The following is a 25,449-nucleotide window of genomic DNA, read 5'->3' as shown; positions in this document are numbered from 1 at the left end:
CAGTGTTCAAGTATCCAAATCGAAGGTTTTGAGGAGTAGAAGCTGATTTTGTCATCAAAAACATCAAGAGATTTACAGGTGAGGAGGGATTTAAGGTTTTTAATTCGAAGTAATTTAATTTAAATTAGGGATTTTTGATTTTGAAGTTGTTTATGTGTTTTGATGATTGTATGTTGTAGAGAATTGAATTGTGAGCATTTTCATATATCATATGCTTGATTTGGAGGTTAATAACATAGTTAATTTTAAGTTTGATTTTCGAATTCCAGAACTAGGGTTCTAATTAGCTATGAATGTTTTGAATTGAAAATTTGGGGGTTTATTGTCTGTTGATTCTGGGTATGTTTTGAGGCTGGTAATGAATAGAGCGTGTCAAGGGGAGTCTGTAGGTGTGTCTAAATGTTGTGAACGACCTCCGTAGAGGTCGCCGGAGTCTGAGAAAAACGCGGCGGCGGCGGCGGTTTTCGTTTGGTCTTTCCGGCCAAACGGCCGTTCGTTTGCCCACATGGAAGATGGGGATGTGATCCTGGTACACTGAGGAGCATATCTGCAGGTTATAGAGCGTGGAGGAAGCCGGGAGGTGAAGCTCCGGCGAATCAGTGGTGGCCGGCGGTAAAAGTACCGATTGGTCACCACGGTTTGTGGAGGTGGTGACTTAAAGTCACCACAGTTTCAAAATGTTCAATTTCAACATCAAACTTTTAAAGTTTGACAGTTTGCACCCGTATGTAAAAGTTTCAAAACTTTACAAATAAAACCTTTTCGTTTATTATTCAAAAATATATTCTAATTAATTATTTTAATTTCAAAAATAGTTTTTAATTATTTATTAATTCAAAAATAATTCTGATTTAATTTATTAATTAATTTTAATTAGTAATTAATTATTATAATTAGTCAATTAATTTAAATATTAATTGATTAATTGTTTTAATTAATTATTAATTAATTTTAATTGATTTATTAATTAGATTTAATTATTTTAAATGATTTTAAAATTCTGAAAAATAGTTTCGAGTTTTGAAATATTATTCTAAAATATGTTTGAAGCTCGTTAATTGATTTCAAATGATTTCGGACTTGATTTCGAGTATCCAAAATTGATTATTTATTTATAAAATGATTCTTTGACCCGTTTTAATTCCGAAAAATGTTTCAAAATCCATATCAAATGCCAGAAAACTCCTTTTGACTTCAAACCTTCTTTGAAAAATAAATTTTATTGAATATCTTATTTGATATGTGTTATGTGATATCTGATTGATGTGTTACATGTCTATGTGAACCTTATATGATTGTTTTTGACATATCTTTTAATCCGTAAATCGGATTTGGGTGAAACGAAGGGTAGATAGAAACTCGTTGCGAAGGTGTGACAATAAGAAGAGTATGAGATCATATATTGATAAAGAATTGTTGTGATTAGCAGAGAATCGAGACGTAAAAGGGGAAAGCAAGTGGTGATAGAGTAGTATAGCGAGCAAGCGTAGTTGAAACTTGAGATCAGCTATATAAGGCAAGTTCCCTGAGACTTTCCTCCAATTATATACTGTATCTGTTGTGATTATTTAGCGAGCTTTCTAATTAAGCCCTGTGATCTATTGAATTATAGCATGGATTATTTATCCTAGTGATTTTTGAACCTTCAACCAGATTCCTTGAATTATAATATGGGTTATTTACTTTCTTGATTCTTGAACCTTTGACCCGATTCTTTGATACCTGCTACGAAACCTATTTCAATTGTAAACCTTTAATTTTTTTTAAAAACTTCTAAATGATTACCATAAGAACCTCATTTCATTTCAAAAATATACCCTTGATACCTCAACCAATTTGTCAATCCCATATCCTTCAGACCTTAACCAGTTGATCAACACCAAATAACGTCTGTTATAACATATACCTTACAGTTGTTTGATTCTTTCCATAAACTCAAGTTTCTTGATCTTAAAAGCATTCATTTATACTTGGATCCTTTTTGTGAACCTAGAATCCTTCTTCATATAAACACTAAACTTTGATATGCTTTGCCATTCAATTATGCAAAGTCTGATTCTTTGATAAACCCTGAAGTTGTTTCTCATTCCTCCTTTGAGATATATCTGAGACACTTTGAATAGTAGTCTGCTTCTATTTCAAAATTTATTTATGATGTTGGTGTTTCTATTTTATTGAATAATATTGTTGATCATCTTGATTGTGATAGAATTGGATAGTTTTCTAAACTTGGACCAAATGAGTGGTCAGACCAAATGAGTGGTCGATTTATGCCAATGTGTGCCTTGGATCCAGTAAACGAGCATGGTGGGACCTGCTGATAAGTGGTATTTATACACACTTATAGGCCTTCATTTCCACTTAAATTGGTTGGTTGTACTTAAGTGTTTAGTGTCTTTTAATGTGTTTTTAGTGTTTTTCTGTGCAGGTCACGAGTTGAGGTGATGAAGTGATTTTCTATCATTTTAGGTTGTTTTTGGTGCATTATTTGCAAGAATAGAGAATTGTGGATTCATCACGACTTGGGATTTTGTGGGTACATCTTCTACAAACCCTCACGAGAACACACTCGTCCACTAGAGCTATCTAGGGGTTTAAAGGGCTTGTTGCATGTGCTAAATGCAACCGTGATCACCTACGGAAGTGGTACTAGAGCGAGGAAGGACATGCACGCGAGAACGAGCTGAAAAACGAAGAATAGGGCTGCCAGTGGCAGACAGTAGCGCGCCCGCGCTAACCTCTAGCGCGCCCGCGCTACCTACTGCTGCCACTAGCGCGCCTGCGCTAGTTTAGCGCGGCCGCGCCCTCCAGAAGTGTCCGGGCCGATTTTTACAGCTTTTCTGATGGATTTTCGCAGCGGACGAGGCCCGGTTGACTTAGTCAAGGCATTTTAATTTCTCAAGTGTAAAAACCCTAGCCTCGAAGTAGATAGAATATCAGAACAATATCATAGTTTAGTTTTTGTAATCAAGCACATTATCAGTTTGTATTGGATCGTTCTTCGCGAGGAAGTGACAGTTTCGAGCGAGATCGTGAACATCAAATCTGTAACGTTGTGTTCTTTATTATTAATTCAAGTATTTTTATTCCGTTTAATTCTCATCTTTTATTTATCATGCTTTCATTAGAACCCATGATGTCGATTAGTTCGATTATGAACTAACCGCCTTCATGGGATTCTAATGGACTTATCGATGTAGTCTAGCGAAGAATATTACTTGTTTGATTGTGTGACGTACGTTGATATCTTTGCATGAGCCGTGCTTATTCTTCTTAGAAGCGTAGATAACTTCTGAGTTGTTTGTTAATTCTTTCTGAAGCGAGAGTGGATGATTGAATTTAGAACTATGCCATGTAAACATAGGATTATGTGAATGAAACATAATTTGTGGTAGACTTGAACTATTTTTATCACCCTGTGTAATCACGATAGACGACTTGTTATTAAACCTCTCTGCTTACACTACCGCTATAGAGATATAGGGTCTGAGCTTTGTTGGTGTCCATGAGATTTCTGTCTTAATTGCGGATTTTGATTGGTATGATATGTGTGCAACGAGAGTTGGCATGTATTACTTTCGTGTTGTCTGATTAGGATCAACAGTCGCATGTTAATCAGTAATTTCAATTCTAGATGAATTCGATAATGAAGTTAGAATCCCATGTGTTTTCATATTCTGAATTTGATTAATAAATTTAGCTAATAGTATAAAAGAACCCATCTTTGTTAATTGTCTTAGCAGTGATAATTGATCATACATTGTTGCATAGGTGCGTATTCTTAATTCACCAGTCTCTGTGGGATCGAACTTAATATATTACTTGTGATCACGTGCGCTTGCGTGTAGATTTTTGCGAACAAGTTTTTGGCGCCGCTGCCGGGGACTCGGTGTTAATTAATTAGTTTATGTACTTGTCATCAGTGTGCATTAAAATTCACTGACTAGGATTCTATTCTCTTCTCACTTTTCTTCTTTTCTTTATTTCAGGTACTTGGATCGCGTTTATGCTAACACGTTCTCAAGCTCGTAAAAAAGCAATTGATTCATCTTCATCTTCTTCTTCTGATTCTGAAACAATGACAGAACCTGAAGCACAACCAGACAGTAAGGCATTGAAGGATTTCTCTATGCCAAAGATCGATGATATCCAGTCAAGCATTGTCAGGCCTGCAATCGCAGCCAAAGCCTTTGAAATCAAACCAGGAACTATTCAAATGGTCCAGAACTCGGTACAGTATGGGGGTTCTCCTACTGAAGACCCTAATATGCATATACGTAATTTTATAGAGATCTGTGACACTTTCAAATTTAATGACGTCTCTGATGATGCTGTGAAGCTAAGGCTTTTCCCATTTTCACTGAGAGATAAGGCGAAGGGATGGTTACATTCTTTACCTTCTGGTTCTATTACTACATGGGAAGATCTAGCTCAGAAATTTCTCACTAAATTCTTCCCCATGGCAAAGACTGCTGCACTACGAAATGCTCTATCTCAATTCTCTCAACAATCAGGGGAAACATTCTGTGAAGCATGGGAGCGATATAAGGAGATGCTAAGAAAGTGTCCCCACCATGGCATGCCGGATTGGATGCAAATAAACAGTTTCTATAATGGTCTTGGACCTCAATCCAGACCTATGCTTGATGCTGCTTCTGGAGGTGCACTATGGGCTAAAAGTTATGAAGAAGCTTATGATCTTATTGAAATGATGGCGGCTAACGAATATTAGAACCCTACTCAAAGACTTACTCAAGGGAAGGTAGCCGGAATTCTTGATCTTGACACGTCTACAGCTATTGCTGCCCAACTTAAGGCTCTCACGATGAAAGTCGATTCTCTGGCTCACCAAGGAATTCAACAGCCAATCTCAATTTGCGAATTATGTGCTGGTACTCACTCTACTGATCAGTGTGCCATTTCTAGTGAATCAGCACAATTTGTGAGCAACTTTCAGAGAGGTCAACAGCCTGCGCCAGCTACTTACCATCCTAACAACCGAAATCATCCGAATTTCAGCTGGAGTAATAATCAGGGTTATAATCAGCCTCAACAAGGATTTCAACAGGGACCTAAACAGTATAGTCAGGCTGGAACTTCACAACAGTATGCACCTAAACAGCCTTATCACCCACCGGGATTTTAGAATCATGGGCAATCAGCTAACGAAAGGTCTGACATGGAAGAACTAAGACTCATGTACAAGAGTCAGGCAATAACGTTGAAAGCCTTGGAGACACAAGTCGGTCAGTTAGCTAATGCTTTATTAAGCAGACCGCAGGGGAATCTCCCTAGTGATACGGAGGTACCAGGTAAGAGGGACCCTAAAGAGCAAGTCCAATCCATTACGCTAAGATCTGGAAAAACTACAACAGGGCCAACCTCAACATTAGTGCAGCATCAGGATGATGAACAGCAAGAAATTCCAGCAGAACTTCCTTCGAATACAATTGGCATAACACCTACTGTTGAAATGGATAGGGCTATCCCTACAGAAGCTCCGGTGTCAAAGCCATCATATCCACCACCTCCGTTTCTTAGGAGGTTGAAGAAACAGCAGCTGGATAAGCAATTTGGTAAATTTCTTGAAGTTTTCAAAAAGCTTCACATCAACATTCCGTTCGCAGAAGCACTCGAGCAAATGCCTAGCTATGCTAAATTCATGAAGGGTATTCTTTCAAAAAAGCTTAAGCTCGAGGAGTTAGAGACAGTAGCTTTAACGGAGGAATGTAGTGCTGTGCTTCAACAGAAATTACCACCGAAGCTTAAAGACCCGGGAAGCTTTACTATCCCTTGCACTATTGGGAAGTTCTCTTTCGATAAGTGTCTGTGCGACTTGGGAGCTAGCATCAATCTGATGCCTCTATCTATCTTCACACAACTTGGCCTGCCAGAGCTCAAGCCGACAAACATGTCTTTACAACTAGCTGATCGTTCGATCACATATCCGAGGGGTATAATTGAAGATGTGCTAGTCAAGGTCGATAAATTAATATTTCCAGCCGACTTCGTGATTCTTGATTTTGAAGAAGACAAGAGAATTCCTATCATCTTGGGTAGACCCTTTTTAGCCACCGGGCAAACTTTGATCGATGTACAAAAAGGGGAACTTACAATGAGAATACAAGACCAAACGGTCACGTTCAACGTATTCAATGCAATGAAATTACCAACTGATGAGGAATCTTGTTTCAGTATGGATGTACTTGATTCTACGGCAGAAACCAATAGCCAGCGGATTTTACAGGATGATGTATTGGAAGCAATCCTTACCAATGATGAGGAATTGGATAGTGAAGAAGAATTGGAAGAAATCCATCATCTTAACTCATCACCTTGGCGAAGGAATTTTGAACCACCTGTCGAATCTCTTGGCTTGGAGGATAAAAAGGAAGATTATAAACCATTACAACCATCAGTGATCGAAGCACCTAAACTTGAACTTAAACCGCTACCGGATCACTTGAGGTATGCTTTTCTTGGTGAAAGTTCTACTCTTCCTGTTATTATTGCAGCTAACCTGTCAGGTGAAGAAGAGGAAAAACTTTTGAGGGTGCTAAGGGAATTCAAAACAGCCATTGGGTGGACTATAGCTGATATCAAGGGAATCAGTCCATCCTTTTGTCAACACAAAATCCTCATTGAAGAAGGAAGCAAACCTTCAGTGGAACAACAGAGAAGGTTAAATCCTATCATGAAGGAGGTTGTAAAGAAAGAGATTCTTAAATGGCTCGATGCAGGTATCATATATCCCATTTCAGATAGCTCATGGGTGAGTCCAGTACAATGTGTGCCTAAGAAAGGAGGCATGACAGTAGTAGCCAACGAAAAAGGGGAACTCATCTCAACTAGAACTGTCACTGGTTGGAGAATCTGCATGGATTACAGAAAGCTGAATAAAGCTACAAGGAAGGATCACTTCCCTCTGCCTTTTATTGATCAGATGCTTGACAGGTTGGCTGGTCATGAATTCTATTGCCTGTTGGATGGGTATTCTGGCTATAATCAGATTGCTATTTCTCCGGAGGATCAAGAAAAGACAACCTTTACATGTCCTTATGGTACATTTGCATTCCGAAGAGTACCTTTTGGCTTATGCGATGCACCAGCCACTTTTCAAAGGTGCATGATGGCAATATTCTCAGAGATGATCGGCATCAATGTGGAGGTATTCATGGATGATTTTTCTGTATTCGGAACATCTTATGACGAATGCCTCACGAATCTGAGAATGGTTCTTAAGCGATGTGTGGAAACTAATCTGATTCTCAATTGGGAAAAATGTCATTTCATGGTGCAAGAAGGAATCATATTGGGACATAAAGTATCTGCCAAGGGACTGGAAGTTGATAAAGCGAAGGTGGAAACAATTAAAAATCTCCCTCCACCACTCTCAGTTAAAGGCATCCGAAGCTTCCTTGGTCATGCAGGTTTCTATCGGAGGTTCATCAAGGACTTCTCAAAAATTTCCAAACCTCTTTGCAATCTGTTAGAGAAAGACATTCCATTCAAATTTGATGAGGAGTGCTTGGAAGCATTTGAAATTTTGAAAAAGAAGTTGACATCAGCACCTATCATCACTGCACCTGATTGGAGTAAACCATTCGAATTAATGTGTGATGCCAGTGATTATGTTGTAGGAGCTGTACTAGGCCAGCGTACAAGTAATGTGTTTCATGCAATCTATTATGCCAGCAAAACATTAAATGATGCACAATTGAACTACACTACTACTGAAAAAGAACTTCTAGCTATTGTCTTTAGCTTTGAAAAGTTCAGGTCTTATCTTCTTGGAACAAAGGTGGTGGTATACACTGATCATGCAGCCATTCGGTATCTCATTTCAAAGAAGGATTCCAAACCAAGGCTAATTCGTTGGGTTCTATTACTCCAAGAGTTTGATGTAGAAATAAAAGATCGGAAGGGCACAGAAAATCAAGTAGCAGATCATTTATCCCGACTAGAAGATCATAGCAAACAAACTACCGATAACACTCTCATTAATGAATTCTTCCCAGATGAACAGTTGTTTGGAGTTGAGGCAGAAGAGCCATGGTTTGCTGACATTGTAAATTATCTGGTAAGTAAGGTCATTCCTCCAGAATTCTCTTATGCTCAACGCAAGAAATTCCTTCACGATGTGAAATGGTATATTTGGGATGAACCCTTTTTGTTTAAACAAGGAGTCGATCAAATTCTCAGACGGTGTATCCCTAATAATGAAGTTGAGGGAGTTTTGCGCGAGTGCCATTCCACTGGTTATGGAGGCCATTATAGCGGAGAGAAGACAGCAAAGAGGGTACTTCAAGCAGGTTTTTACTGGCCAACTCTGTTTAAAGATGCTCATCAGTTTGTGTTGGGTTGCGATCGATGTCAACGTACAGGTAATATTTCTAGGAGGAATGAAATGCCTCTTAAAATGCTTTTGGAAGTCGAAATATTCGATGTTTGGGGTATTGACTTTATGGGACCGTTCGTTTCGTCTTGCAACAACCAGTATATTCTATTAGCAGTTGATTATGTGTCTAAATGGGTGGAGGTGAAAGCCTTACCTACAAATGATGCCAAGGTAGTCTTGCAATTTCTTCAAAAACAAATCTTTACCCGTTTCGGAGTCCCTAGAGTCATTATCAGTGATGAAGGCTCTCATTTCTGCAATCGGAAATTCACAACCTTGATGACGAGATATAATATCAATCACCGGGTTGCTACTGCTTATCATCCTCAAACAAATGGTCAAGCTGAAGTGTCGAACAGAGAGATCAAACGCATATTAGAGAAGGTGGTTAACCCTTCTAGGAAAGACTGGTCCTTGCGATTAGACGAGGCTGCTTGGGCTTATCGAACAGCTTACAAAACACCGTTGGGTACTTCTCCATTTCAGCTAGTGTTTGGGAAGGCTTGTCACTTACCAGTAGAATTGGAACATAAAGCTTATTGGGCACTAAAGAATTTGAATTTCGATTTACAGTTAGCTGGAGAGAAACGCATGATTCAGCTCAATGAGTTGGAGGAGTTCCGCCTCCGTGCTTATGAAAATAACAAACTCTACAAAGAGAAGGTGAAAAGATTGCATGATCAGCGGTTGATACAAAAATCTTTTGTAGTAGGACAATTGGTTCTATTGTATAACTCTCGGTTGAAGCTGTTTCCAGGGAAACTCAAGTCACGCTGGTCGGGGCCGTTTATGGTCAAGACGGTATTCCCCCACGGTGCAGTAGAAATCTATGCCAAATCACCGGATGAATCATTTAAAGTTAATGGTCAACGGTTGAAGCCTTACTTTGGCGGAAATGTGAATCGTGAGGTACAAACCACGATTCTTCAATCGGAATCGGATTAATTCAGAACTTCACGTCGAGCTAACGCCATTAAACAAGCGCTTCGTGGGAGGCAACCCGCGCATTGGAACCATTTTGTACCATTGTAAACCTCAAAAACACAAAAATCGAGAAATTTCAGCCCTGGATGTCAGACACTAGCGCGCCCGCGCTAGTGTCCAGCGCGCCCGCGCTAAAGTGAACAGCGCGCCCGCGCTACACTTAGCGCGGCCGCGCTACTGACTGTCCAGGAGCTCGATTTTTCTCCCAAAAATATTTTATTTTCCGTTTTTAAAAGCCCACAATCCTAATTTTGCATGCCTAGCCCGAAATATATCCTCTATAACCCTAACTCAGCTCTCATATCCTTATATAAACACAAAACCCATCTCCAATTCCTATTCTAATTCTATAAACCCTAATTATATATACACATCCATACACACAACTACCTCCAAATCTCTCAAACCCACTACACACAAATCTCTTGCAACTCTAAATCTCTATCAATGGCACCCAAAAGAGCCCGAAGATCACAAGGACCAAGCACCCAAGCCCCTACATCTAGCGATTCTTCCTCGATGGGTGAGGTTGAATTCACCTCCGATGGTGCACGAACCGAGTTTCAACGGCTTATGAATAAGTCGATAGTTAAGGAGAGGGGATTCCTACCCACGGCGGAAGATGGTGAGCTCTTGAACATGATTCAAGAACGGGGTTGGGAGTCTTTTTGCGAGGCTCCGGAGGCGGTTCCCTTGGCTATTATTCGAGAGTTTTATGCTAATGCCAAGGAGAATCGCGATGGATTCACGGTGGTGCGGGGAATCCGTGTGGATTATAGTGCGGAGGCGATCCGTAGAGTGATTGGGGGGCGTGCCAAGCGCCGTAATGAAGAAGATTGGGTTGTGGAGAGGATCGGGCGTGCCAAACGCCGGTTTGATGATGATCCGGTTGATCTTGAGCGGTTGGTGTATGATATGTGTGTGCCGGATACGACTTGGAAGATGACGGCACCTCCTTTGCCGGCACATGTTTCGTTTCCTGCAGCCGCGTTAAACCGGTATGCGAAGGCGTGGAACGCCTTCATCTGTGCTAACATCATGCCATCTTCACATGGGCATGAGGTGACAGTGGATAGAGCTATTCTGCTCTTTGGGATTGTCTCGGGCAAGTATATTGATCTGGGACATGTTATTCATCAGGGGATTCTGAGGTTCTTACAGGGAGGAACCACTGGTGCCATTCCATATGGCACAATTGTTACGAAGCTCTGTCGATCAAGCGGTGTTCGTTGGCCAGCCAACGAGCAATTACAGTTGCCAGCAGCACCTATTGATCATTCGGCGATCAGTCGGATGACGGAGTGGGATGGAGGAGTTCCCCACCCTCGAGGCCTAGGGTACATATATGATGAGATGCCAGGGGGACGTCCAGCATTTGTTAGGAGGGAGCAGACTAGAGCTTCTGGAGCTGGTACTTCACAGACGGAGAGGAGCTCCGAACCGATGGGAGATGTTCATTATCGCCGACTAGCGAGACGGATGGACACCATGCATGACATCCACCAGAGGTTTGCGTTTGACTTGACACAGGCTCTAGGTAGTGCTTTTCAGGCACAGGGGGTCACAGTTCAGTGGCCAGTATTCGGAGCAGGGATGCAGTATCCTCCACCTGATTCACCTCCAGTGGAGGAGGGGGAGGACTCGGACTCCGAGTAGGTATGTGGGTGCTCTAGCCTTTTTATCACTTTCAATGGGGACATTGAAATTTTAAGTTTGGGGGTGGTAATCTAAGGAAGAGCATGTTATTTTATTTTGTTTACTATTGCATGTGTTAGTTAGTTCATGTAGTTCACGTTTTTTTTTTTTATTTTGTTTTGATTATTTCTCACGTTTTATTTCTATTTTTTTTCATTTTTTTTTATTTTACATGTTTAGTGGTAATTGTCGTAGTTAGTATCACGAGCATTTGCATGAATTATGAAGTTAAGCCAGTTCAATTGCCTATGATGAGTTATGTGCGTAGTTCTTGATTAGTGATTTCAATTGCAATGCTAGGTTAGTACTTGAAAATTGCTTGTGTTGGAAATTGTAATTCACATATGTTCTTGAGATAGGATTTAGACGAAATTCCATGAATTCTAGGATTGAATTGAGCACCCTTCAGCTTAGGTCTGTAAATCTTAAGTTTGGGGGAACTGAGGAGTATACCTTTCTAAAAAAAAAAAAAAAAAAAAAAAGAAAAAAAAAAAAAATAGTAGTAAATAAATTCACTAAAAAAATAAGTGGTAGAATTAACTAGATTGAGCTCATTAGTACTCGAGTAATTAAGTCTGAGGGGACTTTGTGCCTAACAACCTAAAGCCCTTCGTGGTTTGGGATTGTTGACCCAACGCTCGCTACATGGGTACTAGTGCATAAATCTTTAGGGATCTCAACCATTGCACAGTTAAATAAACCACTAAGAATAGAGTGAATGATTGGTGTGTGAAGTCTTGTGGTGTTCGTAACGCATTTACACTGCGAAGCGCTCTGACCTTAGACCGAGCAATTAATCACCAATAAAAAGAAAAAAATAAAAAGAAAAAAAAATATAGTGAATAAAATAGAAGGGTGTGGACATTCTTTGGGACCTTGGCTTTTAGTTGGACTTGAGTGACGGGGTGTTAGTTTTATACTTTTACGATTCTTGATTGGGATTCCGTGGGAGTAGTAGTTTTTGTCTTGTCTCAATATAAGAGCATGCTTGCACACATTGGCACTCCACACTTGTAAATGGAAGAGTAATTGACTTGGTAGCGAGAGAAGTGAAATTCGAGAACATTAGCACAATCTGAGGTATTATAATTGGCAAGGCGATTACTTCATAGTTTACTCATTCATCACGTAGTTGCATTCATGCATTGCATTGTATTATTGTATAGTGTCGTTGACGCTTGAGGACAAGCATCAGTTTAAGTTTGGGGGTGTGATAAGTGGTATTTATACGCACTTATAGGCCTTCATTTCCACTTAAATTGGTTGGTTGTACTTAAGTGTTTAGTGTCTTTTAATGTGTTTTTAGTGTTTTTCTGTGCAGGTCACGGGTTGAGGTGATGAAGTGATTTTCTATCATTTTAGGTTGTTTTTGGTGCATTATTTGCAAGAATAGAGAATTGTGGATTCATCACGACTTGGGATTTTGTGGGTACATCTTCTACAAACCCTCACGAGAACACACTCGTCTACTAGAGCTATCTAGGGGTTTAAAGGGCTTGTTGCATGTGCTAAATGCAACCGTGATCACCTACGGAAGTGGTACTAGAGCGAGGAAGGACATGCACGCGAGAACGAGCTGAAAAACGAAGAATAGGGCTGCCAGTGGCAGACAGTAGCGCGCCCGCGCTAACCTCTAGCGCGCCCGCGCTACCTACTGCTGCCACTAGCGCGCCTGCGCTAGTTTAGCGCGGCCGCGCCCTCCAGAAGTGTCCGGGCCGATTTTTACAGCTTTTCTGATGGATTTTCGCAGCGGACGAGGCCCGGTTGACTTAGTCAAGGCATTTTAATTTCTCAAGTGTAAAAACCCTAGCCTCGAAGTAGATAGAATATCGGAACAATATCATAGTTTAGTTTTTGTAATCAAGCACATTATCAGTTTGTATTGGATCGTTCTTCGCGAGGAAGTGACAGTTTCGAGCGAGATCGTGAACATCAAATCTGTAACGTTGTGTTCTTTATTATTAATTCAAGTATTTTTATTCCGTTTAATTCTCATCTTTTATTTATCATGCTTTCATTAGAACCCATGATGTCGATTAGTTCGATTATGAACTAACCGCCTTCATGGGATTCTAATGGACTTATAGATGTAGTCTAGCGAAGAATATTACTTGTTTGATTGTGTGACGTACGTTGATATCTTTGCATGAGCCGTGCTTATTCTTCTTAGAAGCGTAGCTAACTTCTGAGTTGTTTGTTAATTCTTTCTGAAGCGAGAGTGGATGATTGAATTTAGAACTATGCCATGTAAACATAGGATTATGTGAATGAAACATAATTTGTGGTAGACTTGAACTATTTTTATCACCCTGTGTAATCACGATAGACGACTTGTTATTAAACCTCTCTGCTTACACTACCGCTATAGAGATATAGGGTCTGAGCTTTGTTGGTGTCCATGAGATTTCTGTCTTAATTGCGGATTTTGATTGGTATGATATGTGTGCAACGAGAGTTGGCATGTATTACTTTCGTGTTGTCTGATTAGGATCAACAGTCGCATGTTAATCAGTAATTTCAATTCTAGATGAATTCGATAATGAAGTTAGAATCCCATGTGTTTTCATATTCTGAATTTGATTAATAAATTTAGCTAATAGTATAAAAGAACCTATCTTTGTTAATTGTCTTAGCAGTGATAATTGATCATACATTGTTGCATAGGTGCGTATTCTTAATTCACCAGTCTCTGTGGGATCGAACTTAATATATTACTTGTGATCACGTGCGCTTGCGTGTAGATTTTTGCGAACACCTGCTCGGGGTTAGTGTCTGACTGATCAGCAGCCTAACCTTTGATTTTTAAAAATAAATTTAATATCCAATTCTAATTGATACTTTAAAAACAAATCTTGATATTGAGATTGATTCCATTAGACACTGGTTTCCTTCAGCTTATGATTAATATTTTCAATTGACATTGTTATACTTGCTGAGCTTGTTAGCTCACTCTTGCGATACTTTATGTTCTTTCTAGCGAAGGCAGAGAAAGTTGGTAACGACGACCCTCAGGCTAGTGGTAAGGCCAGGATTCCAGGCTGAGAGATGGAGAGAGCTATCAGCAGCACTTGGCTTTTTATATATGTATTAGTTTGAGTAACGAGACACAAGTGATGTGTAAGCTTGTAAGAATTCAGTTTATATTTTGGGATTTGGGTTTGTAATAATTAAAGTATGTTGTGGCTTGTTTTATACTTTAACCTGTTGCGATCCATGGACAGTTAAGGGTCACTGCATATATTATATTAATTATAGGTTTATGTTATGGTGTGGACCCCAAACTTCTGACCCGGGTTTGGAGGGCGCCACAGTTTGTCTAACACCACCTCGACTGTGAACCCTTATTATATTATATAAGGAGTCTGACAATCTAATCTTCTGCTATCCCATTTGATACTAGATTGTCTACAATATATAATATACAGACAATGTGAAAACATGCATTCAAGATCCTCAAATAATTGTTATATACTTCAAACGAATATTTCAGTATAACCCTAACAGATCTCTGGTCCTCTCTAAACTCTGCTACACTTCGTAATAAAATATCTAATATTACCTTTATACACTTGATTTACATCTGCATCTGTTATTCTCTGATCTAAACTCTGATGATTATGCTCTGATTTGACAAACTCTGATGCTTATACTCTGACCTGACAAACTCTGATGACATGAATTTTCACTGATAAGAGCATTTCCTGTGAAGAATATGTTGCAAATACGTGAATTAAGTCATGAACATCTCTCAAGTCTGATTTCTGTGATATCACATATGTGGAAATCTATGTTACACAAAACATGATTTAAAGCTGTTACCTAGACTGCCCTATTTCTTGAATATTAGACATGTACTCAGTGAAGAACTTGCTTTACTCCCTTTATGAGCTAAGAGTAAATAAGTCTCAGATATGGATCAATAGAAAATTTGTTTCTTCTCAGAAAAGAAAAGAAAAGAAAAGAAAAAAAAAAGGTTCCCTCAAGTACTCCTTTGAGATCTTAGAAATTCTGTGAAAGGGAAGATCCAAGTGCACTGCTGGTATTAAGCAAAATGCATCAGAAAAATCATATTTTTCTTGGAGACCTTTCGCATTCTCTGATTACTGGAGAAATACACTGAGAAATAAAAATCTGATGAAGGTTATGACTCATTACCCTGAGAAGTTTCCTTTCAAAAGATAACTGTCTTACAAAAGAGAAGAAAACTTATACTCTGATCCATATTGTGAGCAACTCGGCTTATGAAGTGATTAAAACATTTTCGGTTAATCTAATTCTTTCTAATGTTTCTTAAGAAGTTTGTCAATCTCTGTGACCATAGATGAATCATGTCAACACACACCTTTCACTCCGCATTTGTGATTAACAAATTTTATGACATTGAGTGATTTTTGATTAAATTCAAATAATCGTTTGCAAACTCTGAGGAAAAATTATTATTCAGACTTTCAATGTCTATCTTTCATCAATCCGAAATTTTATGAACATTCTCTGATTTGTCTCATAATATGCCATTTAATTAAACTCTGGTCAATGGTTAAACATCTGATCATATTTGGAGTTTAAAATAAATGATTTTTGGTCACGATAATATTAGATTTAATTGTCAAACGGTACAAAATCCATTTGTATTCCTGAGTGGAGCTTCTTCTACGATTGCATCACCAGGGCATTCGGCAACAAATGCAGCAACTTTGATGCCATTCCTAGTTTCAGCCAACAGATTGGGTATTCTCTGATCCACAATCTTAAATTTGACATTGCTACTTCAATCTTAAGATTTATGGGTGATAGGAGACAAGAGAATATGAATGTTATTTATTATGCTAGATTCTGTCAGCTTATATTTTCTTATTGCTTCCCTGATGTTCCTATGCCTGAATCTGGGAATCAGTTGCCATTTAAAATTACTAAGCGTGCCTTTACTGATCTCATTAAAAAGGATAGCAAGAAACCCAATGCACCAGTATTTGCTATTCCTGTAACAGTACAGGATAAGTTAAGGGTAGCTATGCCAGATAAGTATGCAGCATTATTCTCTGATGAGAATATACCACAGCCTCCCTCCTCTACTGATCAACCAGACACTGTCCCAACCTCTGGTCCTTCCCAAAAAGGGCCAGTTGTAAAATCTGACCAAATCTTACCCTCTGGTCCTTCCCAAAAAGGGCCAGTTGAAATATCTTCACCTAAGAGGGTTCTCAGGTCTTCAAAATCCCCAACAAAACCCTCTCCTCCTCCCAGAAAAAGAAGATTCTTGCAGAAAATATCAGACTCTAACTCTGATGAAGCACCTCCACCTTCTCCACCAGCAAAGAAACAGAGAAAGAAAATCAAGCCCACCAACATCACTGACCTGACTGTTGAGCCACCTCAGTCAGAGAATCCCACTTGAACCAGTGGAAGCTGACATTCACATGTCAGAATCAACATCAGAATTTAATTCTCAACCAGCAGTAGCCAAATCAGATGAAGGGTTGAGGTTGAATCAGGAATCTCTGATTCAACATGAAGACATTATTGCAGCTGACACTCAATCAGAAGATGCACATATAGAGGTTGTCTTGCAAATGATTCAAGACTCTCTGATTCAAACTCAGGCTGATGTTGCAGCTCCTGTTCAGGAGGTTCCTACAGCTGCAATTTCTGATGCAGCAACAGAAGCTCTGGCATCTCATACTCTAAGTTTATTTGTTAATGATGATGATGATGATGCAACAGAGGTTACCTCTGTTCCTATTCAAACTTCTGCTTCTCCAATCTCTGATCAAGTCAGAGAATCAACTCCTGTCAGAATTGATTCTCCAGTACATACACTGTCACCAATCAGAGAATCTACTCCTACTCCAATTCATGCTTCTCCAATTCAACATCCCATTTCTGCACAGAGAAAAGTCTGTCAACTATCATATTCAAAGAGGATGTGCAGAGTTCCACCTCCATCTGTGGAAGACAGACTGACTTCTATTGAGGCCACCCAAACATCAATGCAGCACACTCTGGCTGATTTGAGCTCCTCTGTAGCTCAGCTGGTTCAATTTCTCACCTCTGCTGATGTCAAAAGGGGGGAGAAAATATCTAAAGACAAATGCAAATCTGACCAGCAAATGACAAAGAGAAGGCCAGATGGTGATGAAGAAGGTAATAGGGAGATGGCTGACAAGCAGCTAAAGCTGTTACAAATAAAAGAAAGGAGTGATAAGGAAGCAAACTCTGAAGCAAACTCTAATAGACCCAGAGATTCTCAACAAACACACAAGTCTATGAAGTTGACTGTTATGTCTCAAATTCAGAGCATAAGTAAAGCAGTCAAGATTTCTGATGATATATCTAAAGAACTTGCAGTTGTGAACTCTGAGATTGAGAAGAAGAAGAAAGAAGATCTGATTCCTAAATCAGATAATCTGATTGAAGCTGGAGATCCTGAATCTCAGAATTTCTGCCAAACCTTGAAGTTCAGAGGCAGAAAAACCACCCTATTCTACAAATCTCCTTCCTTGCAAGCTATTGATGAAGCTGTAGCAAGGAAAATATTTGAAAAAGAAAATCCAGGAGTGGACATAGAAGCTATCAGACTGGAGGAAGAGAGACTAGCTGCTGAGAAGAGGAAGATTAGCAAGACAAAGTCTGATGAGCAAAAACAAGTTACTGATCCCTCACAGAAACAGAAGAATCCAAAGCAAAAAGGGATAGTGATCAGTGAGGTGAACTACACTGATATCAACAGACCAAGAACCAGGTCTCAAACTCAATCTGAGTCTGTTTCAAAAGACAAAGGAAAGAAAACTGTTGATGGAGTTCCTCCTGTGATAAAGAAATCAATGATCAAGATAGCATCAGAGAATCCTTCTCAGAGGATGAAAGAGCTAAGCAGGAATGCAAATATAATCACTGATGTCTCTGATCAAATAGAAGAAGAAGAAGCTGGATTGACCAGAAGAAGAAAGGGTGAAGACAAATCAATTTCTGATATAACTTTAACCTCTGACAATGCTCAAGTTAAAGTTCCAGTAACAGAAGAGAAGATTAAGACTGAAGATGTTGTAGTCTCCTGGCTGAAGATAAAATCTGAGAAGACTCAAGATCAGAAAAAGAAGAGTTTATTTGGAAGCCTTGGTACAAGTCTGTACAAGGAAAGCTCAATGCTCACCAGAATCAGAACTCATGGAACCAGAGGAAAGGAAGCTTATGATACTACTGGTCTAGGTCACGGAAAGGAGAAAATTCAGACAAGTTCAGCAACCACTTTCAGAGATCCTTACCCTCTGACTAAAAAAATGGGAGAAGCTGTCACTCAAAAGGACTTAGATAAAGTAGAATCAGTGCAGATTCTCATGGATACTCATGATGGGCCAGAAGATAAAGAGAAAATTGCCATATTTCTGGAGTCTGGCAGAGTTTACAGAGTCTCAGAAGCTGATCTTTTGCTGAAATCTCTGAGAGAGCTTGAACATTTTCACTATATGCTGGAAATCAAGAATGAAGCTACTCAGAGATGGTCTGATCTGATGAAAAGGACTATTAATGAGAAGAGAAGATTTTATGGAGTAAAGTCTGATGAAGAATACATTCCAAAGATAGCTCAAGATGATGGTTCTGAAATATGTATGGAGAAGATTAGCTCTGTGATGGAGACTATTGCAAACACCAGAATCTTGGGTTACAACAATGATGCAGACAGACCAAGGGTAATTCAGCTTGGAGAGGCAATGCAAAGAAGCAAGGTGAATGCCTTGAGAGCAGCTATCTATCAGACTGGGGATGAAACTGAAGAACTCAGAAATGTTAAAGCCCAGATGATACAGACCTTAAAGCTGAAGGAAGAAAATCTGATCAACCAGTTTGTCAGAGAAAGCTATGGATATAGGTTGATTTGATAGATAGTTCTGCTGGTTCTGTAAGTTGTAATTAATTCTTCAAATTGATTATCTTATGCATTTGTCCTTGATAGTTTTTGACATCATCAGTACATATATATATAACTTGTTCATTCTGTCTAATGTACAAGTTGGGGGAGATTGTTACATATTTGATGATGTCACAGGTATCTAACTTGTTTAGTGTGCAGAAGCAAATGTCAGAGTTTAGCTGAAATCAGAGTTTAACAACTGCTAGCTGGATCAAAGTTTATCGATGATCAGAGTTTGCAGGCGGCTGATTTTCAGGAGCAGATCTGGCTAAATAAGGAAGATAAAGATCAAGGGAGATTGTGCAAATCAGGACAACAGAAGGATAGCTACTGATTAGATTATTTTAGGAAGCAGATAATTATAAATCAATCAGTAGATATCATGTAACTGTGTATTTAAACATAGATTAGGGTTTACTCTAAAAGAGTTAGAACATCGAGAATATTATTCTTGTAACCCAGCAGCTCTTAGTGATAAGATATAAATCACTAAGAGAGTTTTTGTAACCTACTGAATTTTGTGAATAAGAGTTTACTTTGTTAATTCTCTTATTTGAGTATTCTGTTATTGATTGTGTTCACTATATCGATTTATATAGCGAGTTAATTCGGCCTAACATTTTAAAATTCAAACGAGTCTGGAATGAAGTTATAAGTTGTTTTCAACTTCAATCTAGTCAATAATGAAGCTACAAGTTGTTTCCGGGCTCAAACGACCCAAGAATGAAACTACAAGTTGATTCCAATTTCAAACAACCGAAAATGAAGCTACAAGTTGTTTTCAACTTCAAACGAGCCTGGAATGAAGCTCCAAATTGTTTCCAACTTCAATCTAGTCAATAATGAAGCTACAAGTTGTTTCCGGGCTCAAACGAGTCAAGAATGAAACTACAAATTGATTCCAATTTCAAACAACCGAAAATGAAGCTGCAAGTTGTTTTCAACTTCAAACGAGTCTGGAATGAAGCTAAGCTTTGTTTACAACTTCAATCTAGTCAATAATAAAGCTACAAGTTGTTTTCGGGCTCAAACGAGTCAAGAATGAAACTACAAGTCGATTCCAATTTCAAACAACGAAAAATGAAGCTACAAGTTGTTTTAAAATTCAAACGAGTCTGGAATGAAGCTACAAGTTGTTTACAACTTCAATCTAGTCAATAATCAAGCTACAAGTTGTTTCCGGGCTCAAACGAGTCAAGAATGAAACTACAAATTAATTCCAATTTCAAACAACCGAAAATGCAGCTACAAGTTGTTTTCAACTTCAAACGTGTCTGGAATGAAGCTACAAGTTGTTTCCAACTTCAATCTAGTCAATAATGAAGCTACAAGTTGTTTCCGGGCTCAAACGAGGCAAGAATGAAACTACAAATTAATTCCAATTTCAAACAACCCAAAATTAAGCTACAAGTTGTTTTCAACTTCAAACGAGTCTGGAATGAAGCTACAAGTTGTTTACAACTTCAATCTAGTAAATAATGAAGCTACAAGTTGTTTTCGGGCTCAAACGAGTCAAGAATGAAACTACAAGTTGATTCCAATTTCAAACAATAGAAAATGAAGCTACAAGTTGTTTTAAAAATCAAACGAGTCTGGAATGAAGCTACAAGTTGTTTCCAACTTCAATCTAGTCAATAAGATGCTACAAGTTGTTTCCCGGCTCAAACGAGCCAAGAATGAAACTACAAGTTGATTCCAATTTCAAACAACCAAAAATGAAGCAACAAATAGTTTTAAAATTCAAACGAGTCTGGAATGAAGCTACAAGTTGTTTCCAACTTCAATGTAGTCAATAATGAAGCTACAAGTTGTTTCCGGGCTCAAACGAGCCAAGAATGAAACTACAAGTTGATTCCAATTTCAAACAACCGAAAATGAAGCTACAAGTTGTTTTCAACTTCAAACGGGTATGGAATGAAGCTACAAGTTGTTTCCAACTTCAATGTAGTCAATAATGAAGCTACAAGTTGTTTCCGGGCTCAAACGAGCCAAGAATGAAACTACAAGTTGATTCCAATTTCAAACAACCGAAAATGAAGCTACAAGTTGTTTTCAACTTCAAACGGGTCTGGAACGAAGCTACAAGTTGTTTCCAACTTTAATCTAAGTTGTTTCCGGGCTCAAACGAGCCAAGAATGAAACTACAAGTTGATTCGAATTTCAAACAACCGAAAATGAAGCTACATGTTGTTTTCAACTTCAAACGAGTCTGGAATGAAGCTACAAGTTGTTTACAACTTCAATCTAGTCAATAATGAAGCTACAAGTTGTTTCTGGGCTCAAACGAGTCAAGAATGAAACTACAAATTAATTTCAATTTCAAACAACCGAAATGAAGCTACAAGTTGTTTTCAACTTCAAACGTGTCTGGAATGAAGCTACAAGTTGTTTCCAACTTCAATCTAGTCAATAATGAAGCTACAAGTTGTTTCCGGGCTCAAACTAGCCAAGAATGAAACTACAAATTAATTCCAATTTCAAACAACCGAAAATGAAGCTACAAGTTGTTTTCAACTTCAAACGAGTCTAGAATGAAGCTACAAGTTGTTTACAACTTCAATCTAGTCAATAATGAAGCTACAAGTTGTTTTCGGGCTCAAACGAGTCAAGAATGAAACTACAAGTTGATTCCAATTTCAAACAACCGAAAATGAAGCTACAAGTTGTTTTCAACTTCAAACGGGTCTGGAACGAAGCTACAAGTTGTTTCCAACTTTAATCTAAGTTGTTTCCGGGCTCAAACGAGATAAGAATGAAACTACAAGTTGATTCGAATTTCAAACAACCGAAAATGAAGCTACATGTTGTTTTCAACTTCAAACGAGTCTGGAATGAAGCTACAAGTTGTTTACAACTTCAATCTAGTCAATAATGAAGCTACAAGTTGTTTCTGGGCTCAAACGAGTCAAGAATGAAACTACAAATTAATTTCAATTTCAAACAACCGAAATGAAGCTACAAGTTGTTTTCAACTTCAAACGTGTCTGGAATGAAGCTACAAGTTGTTTCCAACTTCAATCTAGTCAATAATGAAGCTACAAGTTGTTTCCGGGGTCAAACTAGCCAAGAATGAAACTACAAATTAATTCCAATTTCAAACAACCGAAAATGAAGCTACAAGTTGTTTTCAACTTCAAACGAGTCTGGAATGAAGCTACAAGTTGTTTACAACTTCAATCTAGTCAATAATGAAGCTACAAGTTGTTTTCGGGCTCAAACGAGTCAAGAATGAAACTACAAGTTGATTCCAATTTCAAACAACCGAAAATGAAGCTACAAGTTGTTTTCAACTTCAAACGAGTCTGGAATGAAGCTAAGCTTTGTTTACAACTTCAATGTGGTCAATAATGAAGCTACAAGTTGTTTCCGGGCTCAATCGAGCCAAGAATGAAACTACAAGTTGATTCCAATTTCAAACAACTGAAAACGAAGCTACATGTTGTTTTCAACTTCAAACGAGTCTGGAATAAAGCTACAAGTTGTTTACAACTTCGATCTAGTCAATAATGAAGCTACAAGTTGTTTCCGGGCTCAAACGAGTCAAGAATGAAACTACAAATTAATTGTAATTTCAAACAACCGAAAATGAAGCTACAAGTTGTTTCAACTTCAAACGAGCCTAGAATGAAGCTACAAGTTGTTTACAACTTCAATCTAGTCAATAATGAAGCTACAAGTTGTTTTCAGGCTCGAACGAGTCAAGAATGAAACTACAAGTTGATTCCAATTTCAAACAACCGAAAATGAAGCTACAAGTTGTTTTAAAATTCAAACGAGTCTGGAATGAAGCTAGAAGTTGTTTCCAACTTCAATCTAGTCAATAATGAAGCTACAAGTTGTTTCCAGGCTCAAACGAGCCAAGAATGAAACTACAAGTTGATTCCAATTTCAAACAACCGAAAATGAAGCTACAAGTTGTGTTCAACTTCAAACGAGCCTGGAATGAAGCTACAAGTTGTTTCCAACTTCAATCTAGTCAATAATGAAGCTACAAGTTGTTTCCGGGCTCAAACGAGTCAAGAATGAAACTACAAGTTGATTCCAATTTCAAACAACCGAAAATGAAGCTACAAGTTGTTTTCAACTTCAAACGGGTCTGGAACGAAGCTACAAGTTGTTTCCAACTTTAATCTAAGTTGTTTCCGGGCTCAAACGAGCCAAGAATGAAACTACAAGTTGATTCGAATTTCAAACAACCGAAAATGAAGCTACATGTTGTTTTCAACTTCAAACGAGTCTGGAATGAAGCTACAAGTTGTTTACAACTTCAATCTAGTCAATAATGAAGCTACAAGTTGTTTCCGGGCTCTAACGAGCCAAGAATGAAACTACAAGTTGATTCCAATTTCAAACAACCGAAAATGAAGCTACAAGTTGTTTTCAACTTCCAACGAGTCTGGAATGAAGCTAAAAGTTGTTTACAACTTCAATCTAGTCAATAATGAAGCTACAAGTTGTTTCCGGGCTCAAACTAGCCAAGAATGAAACTACAAATTAATTCCAATTTCAAACAACCGAAAATGAAGCTACAAGTTGTTTTCAACTTCAAACGAGTCTGGAATGAAGCTACAAGTTGTTTACAACTTCAATCTAGTCAATAATGAAGCTACAAGTTGTTTTCGGGCTCAAACGAGTCAAGAATGAAACTACAAGTTGATTCAAATTTCAAACAACCGAAAATGAAGCTACAAGTTGTTTTCAACTTCAAACGAGTCTGGAATGAAGCTAAGCTTTGTTTACAACTTCAATGTGGTCAATAATGAAGCTACAAGTTGTTTCCGGGCTCAATCGAGCCAAGAATGAAACTACAAGTTGATTCCAATTTCAAACAACCGAAAATGAAGCTACAAGTTGTTTTCAACTTCAAACGGGTCTGGAATGAAGCTACAAGTTGTTTCCAACTTCAATGTAGTCAATAATGAAGCTACAAGTTGTTTCCGGGCTCAAACGAGCCAAGAATGAAACTACAAGTTGATTCCAATTTCAAACAACTGAAAACGAAGCTACATGTTGTTTTCAACTTCAAACGAGTCTGGAATAAAGCTACAAGTTGTTTACAACTTCGATCTAGTCAATAATGAAGCTACAAGTTGTTTCCGGGCTCAAACGAGTCAAGAATGAAACTACAAATTAATTGTAATTTCAAACAACCGAAAATGAAGCTACAAGTTGTTTCAACTTCAAACGAGTCTAGAATGAAGCTACAAGTTGTTTACAACTTCAATCTAGTCAATAATGAAGCTACAAGTTGTTTTCAGGCTCGAACGAGTCAAGAATGAAACTACAAGTTGATTCCAATTTCAAACAACCGAAAATGAAGCTACAAGTTGTTTTAAAATTCAAACGAGTCTGGAATGAAGCTAGAAGTTGTTTCCAACTTCAATCTAGTCAATAATGAAGCTACAAGTTGTTTCCAGGCTCAAACGAGCCAAGAATGAAACTACAAGTTGATTCCAATTTCAAACAACCGAAAATGAAGCTACAAGTTGTGTTCAACTTCAAACGAGCCTGGAATGAAGCTACAAGTTGTTTCCAACTTCAATCTAGTCAATAATGAAGCTACAAGTTGTTTCCGGGCTCAAACGAGTCAAGAATGAAACTACAAGTTGATTCCAATTTCAAACAACCGAAAATGAAGCTACAAGTTGTTTTCAACTTCAAACGGGTCTGGAACGAAGCTACAAGTTGTTTCCAACTTCAATCTAAGTTGCTTCCGGGCTCAAACGAGCCAAGAATGAAACTACAAGTTGATTCCAATTTCTAACAACCGAAAATGAAGCTAAAAGTTGTTTTCAACTTCAAACGAGTCTGGAATGAAGCTACAAGTTGTTTACAACTTCAATCTAGTCAATAATGAAGCTACAAGTTGTTTTCGGGCTCAAACGAGTCAAGAATGAAACTACAAGTTGATTCCAATTTCAAACAACCGAAAATGAAGCTACAAGTTGTTTTAAAATTCAAACGAGTCTGGAATGAAACTATAAGTTGTTTCCAACTTCAATCTAGTCAATAATGAATCTACAAGTTGTTTCCGGGCTCAAACGAGCCAAGAATGAAACTACAAGTTGATTCCAATTTCAAACAACCAAAAATGAAGCTACAAGTTGTTTTCAAATTAAAACGAGCCTGGAATGAAGCTACAAGTTGTTTCCAACTTCAATCTAGTCAATAAGAAGCTACAAGTTGTTTCCGGGCTCAAACGAGCCGAGAATGAAACTACAAGTTGATTCCGATTTCAAACAACCAAAAATGAAGCTACAAGTAGTTTTAAAATTCAAACGAGTCTGGAATGAAGCTACAAGTTGTTTCCAACTTCAATGTAGTCAATAATGAAGCTACAAGTTGTTTCCGGGCTCAAACGAGCCAAGAATGAAACTACAAATTAATTCCAATTTCAAACAACCGAAAATGAAGCTAAAAGTTGTTTTCAACTTCAAACGAGTCTGGAATGAAGCTACAAGTT

At 38.3% G+C, this 25,449-nt stretch overlaps 1 non-coding gene across 1 annotated transcript; it reads right to left on the bottom strand.

Moving 5' to 3' along the window:
• Positions 1-4,474: 4,474 nt before the first annotated feature.
• Positions 4,475-4,581, bottom strand: LOC135151891 (small nucleolar RNA R71). The gene has a single exon (XR_010290798.1). It is a non-coding gene; the product is annotated as a small nucleolar RNA R71 (small nucleolar RNA).
• Between the last annotated feature and the right edge of the window lie 20,868 nt (positions 4,582-25,449).

Source organism: Daucus carota, chromosome 3, assembly GCF_001625215.2.
Source record: "Daucus carota subsp. sativus chromosome 3, DH1 v3.0, whole genome shotgun sequence".
Lineage (NCBI taxonomy): Eukaryota > Viridiplantae > Streptophyta > Magnoliopsida > Apiales > Apiaceae > Daucus > Daucus carota.
The sequence above is the reverse complement of the archived record's forward strand: the minus strand, read 5'-3'. Positions and strand labels throughout refer to the sequence as shown.